Raw genomic sequence first — 5,627 nt, 5'->3', positions numbered from 1 at the left:
CACAGCTCCTCTCCACCGGAAGCGTCCGGCCTTTAATACAGTCCTCCGAGCTCTGTCCCGCCCACGGGTCCGCCCTCGTAAAACGCCCGCCCTGGTGTCACGCGGCAGGCGGAAGTTCCGGTCCGGAAAAGCGGCCGGCCGAGCCCCCTTCCGCCAGGAGCCGGGCGTCGGGCTCGAGGGCCTCGCCGGCCTCCGCCCCCACTCCGCCCCGCGCGTGCGGCGCACGGACTCTGGGTTCCGGGCCCGGAATGCAGGTGGCCACCGAGCCCGACCCACGCCCCCGGTCAAAGAAGAGTTAGGCCAGCGAGCGTCTACACTCTACATGCTTTTTATTACAAGACTACCGAGCGTACGTGGAAAATTCATCATCCAGTAACTACATCTAAAGCACAAATATTTGAAAAAAAGAGAAGAAACAGATTCATTAAATTATGATTAAATCATTGACCAAATAGAAAATTTATATAATAAAGCCAGAAAAAAAGTTGTAAAATATAGTTTACAATAATTATTCACATTCAAGGCTGTACATCAATACATACAACAACGTGGCCCCGAACATGAATTCAATCCAAATAATTCATATATTAGATTTTAAATAACACAGACTGAACTAGAGGCCAACAATAGCCAGCAAATAACCTTATATAAGAATAAAAATACAAAAGTGTATATCCTAATATCATTGCATTATTTGTTTTCATAAGTTTTAAATTTTTGCTTTGCCTGTACATCACAGTTACAGCTACAGACCAGGTAGAGAATTTTACACGTTCTGACTGCCACCAACCTGAAAGACAGCTAACATACTATTGATTCATCCGATTTTGCGTTATGGAACAGCTACAGCAGTTCTAAATAATGCAAAAATTTATTTTTGTCAATGTCCAATCGAACTTCGGATAAGGAGAGGCTTTTCAACAGCAAAACGACCCCTATTCATAAGTCATTCTGCCAGACTGGTTGGGACTAGGGTGGATCACACGCTAAAAAAAGGTCTGCCTTTTGTAAAAAGTTCTCTGTATGCGAAGTTTGGTGTCTCTTCACACTGAAGTGGGTTCTGGAGAAAATTCAGGTATACATGTAGGCTAGTTCAGTTGCCCATCACAGCTGAGCTACAGATAAAACTGCTCTTGGCTGAACAGCTCCTTCCCCAGACCAGTTCTCCACAGGCAGCGTGATTTGCAACTCCGCAACTTTGGGCCAGCAGCCTGCCCCCCCTCAGATGCTCTGGAAGACTCCTGCCCTGATTTGGGGCACTTGCCAGTATAGGCTGCCCTAAGTGGGAAGGGTCACACCCACCTGAGTCACCGTCAGCTCATGTGAGCTTTGGATGAAAACAAACAATGTGGAAAAATGTACAGGGCGACATCTCTAAGGATAGTACCTGCATCCTATTCTGGCAAGCAGCTGCAGCCTCCGCGGTCTGGGGAGTGAGCACCCTCAGTCTGTGGACCGGACAGGGGACAGGGGACCTGGGGTGTCAGAGGAGGGCAGTAAGTCCAATTCTGCACAATCCAGCCAAAAATCTCTGGCAGACTCAAGTGACACTGAGCACAGCACCTAAAAAATCTCTCACGCACCTCTCCTCTCAGAATCAATGGACCCCAAACTAAAGTGGAGAAATTAGGAATGAAACCAAATTGGGTGTTCTAGGTTTGAAGACAGCCAGACAACCTGCAACACCGTGAGGGAGGACAGGGGAGGAGTCCCGAAAGCCATGTGGGCCAGGACAATCACCCTCTACAGTGAAAAGGCCTGGCCACTGCGCTCTACTAACTGATAAGACTTTCCTACTGAGTGCCACCATTTGAAGAGCATGGGGGCAAATAACCTTATGTTAAACCCAACTGCCTACGTGGTCTCCTTCTCAAGTAAGATTTTGCTCTTTTACTGATTCCAAATGGCCCAATGTATTTTCGGAGTCTACACACGTAATTACAAATCATCTACTATGCATGTGGCAAGGTCAGTTCAACACTTTTTATCTCTTAAGCCTGTGCAGATGCAAATTCAGTACCATTGTGGACACAAAGTACGAGCTTCTGAAAGTATCACCAAGCAGGTGAAAGCCACAGCAGCAGGGATGGGAAGGTAACTAACATGCAAGCATCACCAGATTCTGTCAATGAAAATAAGGAAATGCACTTTTGGAAAAATCTGTCACAAAAGGACTGCAATAAATGATATCATTTTAGCATTGTGGGGGGGAAAAAAAAGTGGTCTTATTAAAACGTTCTTTGGAACACACACCTTAGCAGAAACTGATTTGTCCAGAATCTGTAGGACAACTGAGGAGGTTGTGTGCTGGAACTCTGAGCATCTAAGCCTCAGATCAAGACAGAGGAAGAGAGACTAATACAACCTTTAAAACAAACTCTTTGTGACCCCAAAACACTACTTCTAGGAACCGAGGGTGGGGGGCGATCAGAGTCAAAATCAAAGATTTATGAGGGTATTCATCACAGCATTATTTAAATAGTGAAAAACCAGAAACCATCTAAATGTTTTGTAACAGGAAAATGGTCAGATAAGTTATGATAAAAATGATAACCATATTAAGCTCTACAATCACTAAAAACAATGTTTTTAATCATTGTTCATGACGTGGAAAAATGCCTAAGATAAATTATCAAGTGAAACAAGCCAGATGCAGAACAGTGTGTTTCATGTTCCCACTTCAGTTTAAAAAGCAAACAAATGTGTGCATGGGGGGGTGGGGAGGCTATACACCAAAATGTTCACAGTGGTCTCTTCTGGGTGGTAAGCCTACAGCTGATGTTCTCAGAAAGCAAATGTTTGAGGAAGCACAGAACCACCTTGAGCCCCTGGGCTGGCACCTGGCCCTGGGTGAGTCTGTGCCACGGGGCCAATTCCTGCAATGCCTATAGGCCTCGGCCACAAATACCACAGGGCGGCAGTAGGGGCCTGGAGAAGGTGCGGGGCCCACCAGCTCCGAACAGCCCAGAGAGGAATCTCCCGCAAAGCAGGTCTGTAACACACTCCTCAGAGCCAAGGTTCAGAACAGCAGGTGCAATGCCTTTGTGCACCCCACGGGGCCACCTGCTACAAGACCCATCGCCCACTGTCCTGGTCAGGTCCACAGAAAAGAGGGAAGGAAATAGCCCCACCCAAACCTGGCTTCCTGGAGTTCCCAGAGAGAGGCAAGGCACAGTGGGCCACCTGAGCCTCTGGAGGCCACAGCCCCACCCCCTCCCCTCCATGCCCTGCGAGGCCACATGGTGGGGGACCGGCTCTGCTTGCCTGCCATGTGGTTGGCACTGAAACTTCTCCTGGCCCTCACTAAGACACATGGCTCCTGAATCTAATCAACAGGGCACTTTCTTTCTCAGTGTGGATGAATCACCTGTACTTCCATGTATGTCTGGTACATACTCGATTGACAGCCATGCCCACATCTTAGAATGCAAGGCACCTACACCGGGGACAGGCACTCTAAGGACAAGCTGCATACAACGAAAGCCAACACGGACAAGCACAGGGTAGGAGAAGAACATGTACGTGCCTTAAAAAAAGGGGGGGGGAGGGAGAGAAGGCTCTGAGAGGAGAAAGGTGGTGAAGGGAGAAGGGCTCAGCTGTCACTGGCTCAGGCAAGGGCAGTCACTTCAATTCTGTCAGCTGCGAGCTGAACCCTGAACCCCTCATTCTCTGGTTCCAGAGGTTACGATGGAGGTGGTGGGTGAAGCCCAGGAGGTAGTGGCGCTGTCCAGAGAGGAATGCAGCAGACGCTGTCTCTCTCCTGGAGCAGCCCAGCCGGGCGCTCTTGTTAGAGCCAAACGCCAGCCCTGCTCGTTTCCCCATAACCAGACCCAAGGAAGAACACTGTGCAAGAGCAGCCCCCGACTCTCCGAATGGCACGCCCACAGACGCGGGTGTCCTAAGAAAGGTAAATGATCAACATGGGGAATAAGCTGGAAGTGACATTCCTGAAGGCCCAGAGAGACTTAGTTTTTGAAAAGCAGGTGAACACAGGCAAGCCTCTTCAACAGCGGGGAGGAAGAAGGGAACGTGACCTATGACCCTGGCCCCGGGCAGCATCCCGCTCCCCTGGGTGCCCCAAGGGCAGGCACGCCCCCACAGCTTGGCACCCACACGGGCGTGGGCACACACATGCACCCTCGCTCACTCATGCACGCACAGCTCTCACAGAGCAGTGCACAAGACCCAACAGGAAGCCGCTGGCACTCCCCGCCCCACTTCCGCTCCCATCCGCCCCCCTGCGCATGGCCCAGCGGGGTCAGCGCCACAGCCACCCTCCCCTCACCAGGCAGACACAAGGGCCACTCTTAACACTAAACACGTTTGAGAAAGACATCTTTTCTCTCGATTTGGACCACTCGTAAACACGGGGTGACAGATGGTTTGTTCGAGATAGGAGATGGGGGCAGAGTGGTCAGGGGGGACCTCTCCTGTGTGAGCCTTCTGCTGGTGCCTTCGTGAAAGTCTCCAGGAAACGGCAAAGTTGTTCATCCCCTGGGGACAGAGATGAGTCTGTGAGCAGCCTGCAGGCAGCAGTGCCTCCACCCGCCCCACCCCCCACCTGGGGCTGTGGACTGCCCTCAAGAGACAACCTGGGTAGGGAGAGGAGCTCTGAGCACCCCCAGGTGCACCCGCTTTCTCTGTCCAGAGAGCAGCAGCAAAGAAATCAAAGGACCAGCAAATCTTGGACCCCCTGCAGTAGGTATGCAGCACTGTGCTGCCTCTGAAAAGAGAAAGGCAGGCAGGCTGAAAGCACGGGGGCAAGCAGGCTGGGTGCTCAGACTGCAGTGTGGTGTTCCTACCCCTCATGCAAGGTGAGCAACATTTTTTCCCGGCAAGGTCCACGACTTGATGGGGATAAATGACCTGGCAGCATGAGAAGGTTTTCAGACTTTCACTGTGGAGATGTGAATGTGCTGGGGAGTCAGGCTACAGGAACGTTCCCTCACCACAAAAGGGGTGTGTGTCACAGCGGGTTGACCGCTGGTGCCCAGAGACCCTCAGCCCTAGCAAACCGCACCGGTTTGCCTGCATGTTCTACCCTCGGACCAAACTCTCAGGAGGGGCTCATCAGGCAGCACTCCTCCACGTGGGGGACGCCAGGCCCAGTCTGCCCTGATGCCCTGGCCTCGCCCGGAGTGGGGCACAGCCTTCCCTGTCTCCTGGCGCAATTGGGCGCCCACTTCTCACAGTGCTCTTTCCAGACCCGTGCTTCTTTCGAGCTCCTCAGGGCCAACCCCGCTCAGAGGGATGTTCAATGCGAACGGCCTGCTGGCACCCTCCAACCTCAGCAGCGGCTCCGCAGCGCACCCCGACAGCCCACTCCACGTCTCCCCGCCTGGAGCCTGCCCAATGAACACAAGCCATGGAGTGCTCACAGCCAGAGCGATGCAAGAAGGCAAGCAGGGGCCCTGGCAGGGCAAAGGGGCATCAAGTAAGGGACACAAGAAAAGAAGCACACAGACCAAAGCCAAGAACCCTCCCACCCGCCAGAGATCGAAGTCACCCTGGCAGAGGCGTGCATGGGGCTCCCTGCCGACGGGTTCTGTGATGACCTAGGGGCAGGAAGAGCCCAGACACACACCCCATCCCCTCGGCCACAGGAGGACCGGCCGGTGCATGACCAG

This window comes from Zalophus californianus, chromosome 10 (assembly GCF_009762305.2).
Source record: "Zalophus californianus isolate mZalCal1 chromosome 10, mZalCal1.pri.v2, whole genome shotgun sequence".
Classification (NCBI taxonomy): domain Eukaryota; kingdom Metazoa; phylum Chordata; class Mammalia; order Carnivora; family Otariidae; genus Zalophus; species Zalophus californianus.
This window is presented reverse-complemented; position numbering follows the sequence as displayed.